Source organism: Limulus polyphemus, unplaced genomic scaffold, assembly GCF_000517525.1.
Source record: "Limulus polyphemus unplaced genomic scaffold, Limulus_polyphemus-2.1.2 Scaffold113, whole genome shotgun sequence".
Lineage (NCBI taxonomy): Eukaryota > Metazoa > Arthropoda > Merostomata > Xiphosura > Limulidae > Limulus > Limulus polyphemus.
Genome location: NW_013665723.1, coordinates 530248 through 532080, shown reverse-complemented (window position 1 = coordinate 532080; position 1833 = coordinate 530248).

The following is a 1833-nucleotide window of genomic DNA, read 5'->3' as shown; positions in this document are numbered from 1 at the left end:
AAGCTAGCTAGCTTCCCGTAAAGTGAAATATACCTACGTCAACTCGTAATCAACTCGCTCATCCTGAATTCTCCATAAGATATCAAAAAAGTTCCAGACTAAAAGGAAGAATTTATATTGCTTGTAAGTTTGTGAAACGTTTGTTTATAAATCACTGCTTGTAATAACTATTTGTAATAACTGTTATTGTAAGTTGTACTGTTGTGTGTATATTAAAACGTATTTGTGTTAGAAAAGAAAATTGTGTGGATCAATCTTGTTGGCAAATATCATAAACTGACTATATATCGGCTTTCACTTAACTAGTAAATCCAAAGTACAATTTAACTACTAAATTTATATTTATCAGTTAACTAAATTTCAGGATATTTGAAATTATAATACGTAACATAATAAATTGGGGGCTCGTCTGGGATCTGAATCAGAGACAAAATTCGATCTAAATTAAAATTTAAATCACAGTTGAATTTATATGTATCAACAAGATTTGATCATGTCGGATTATCAAGATTTTCTTGTATCACCCTCCCTAGAATAACTAGAAAAATATAAAAAAAATGAGTTGCTCGACATTGTCAACGTTTTAGAACTAGAAGTTAAAAGATCAATGATAAAAAATTAACTATAAAAGCGTATTATCAAAATACTAGTAAAATATGATTTGTTGCTTGAGGAAGCATTAGAGGAATGCTCTAGTGTCCCTACTAGCCAATCGGGGTTGAGTGATAAAGATAAATTAGAGATCTAGCTAAAACTCATACAATTAGAGCTCGAACAAGCTCGTATTGAAGCTAGGAAAAAGAAAGAACAAGCTCAAATTGAAGCCGATAAAGAACAAGCTCGAATCGAAGCCGAGAAAGAACAAGCTCGAATCGAAGCAAGAAAGAACAAGCTCCAATCGAAGCTGAGTAAGAACAAGCTCATATTGAAACCGAAAAAGAAACTAGGCTGAAAGAAATAGAAATTAGACTCAACACTGATCGACCAATGCAAAATGACAACTTTGAACTTGATCGATATGTTAAAGTACCACCATTCAATGAATATGAAGTTGATAAATATTTCCAACATTTTGAGAAGGTTGCTCAAACCATGGAATGGCTCATCGAAAAATGGTCATTATTATTAAAAAGTGTCTTAACTGGTAAAGCACAAGAAGCTTATGCCGCTCTCTCTTTAGTAATTTGTACGAATTATGATAAGGTTAAAGCAGCTATTCTCAAAGCATACGTGTAGTACCAGAGGCTTATTGCCAAACGTTTCGAGGCTATCGCAAACAAGATAATCAAAGTTATATGAAATTTGCCCACGAAAAAGAGGTTTATTTTGATCGATGGTGCAATTCTATGCATATTGGCAACAGTTTCGACAAACTAAGACAATCATGTCTAATTGAGGAATTTAAAAGTTTTGCACGTGACGACCTCAAAACTTACTTGGATGAAAGAAAGTTGAAACACTACAGGAAGCAGCCGCTCCTTCCAATGACTACACTTTAACACATAAAACTACTTTTGATAAAAATAAATTCCTACCATCTCAACAAAAACCAATATCTGTTCAATCCACTAAAGTTGAGGAATCTTCTAAAAAATCCAGCTCCTCTTGTTCGAAATATTTTGACAGTCAGAATAAAACTTCTTTAAAACAATTAAGGCCTGTCTGCCATTTTTTAAAAAAACCTGGCATGTTATGTCTGATAGTTGGTGTTTGAAAAAGAAAAAGAAAAGGAGGCAACAACCAGTGCGTTTGTGTCCACATATAGACGTGGTTTCTCCAGATCACTCGATGTTATTGATATGGCCACTGATATAAAGACTGATGTAATCAGGG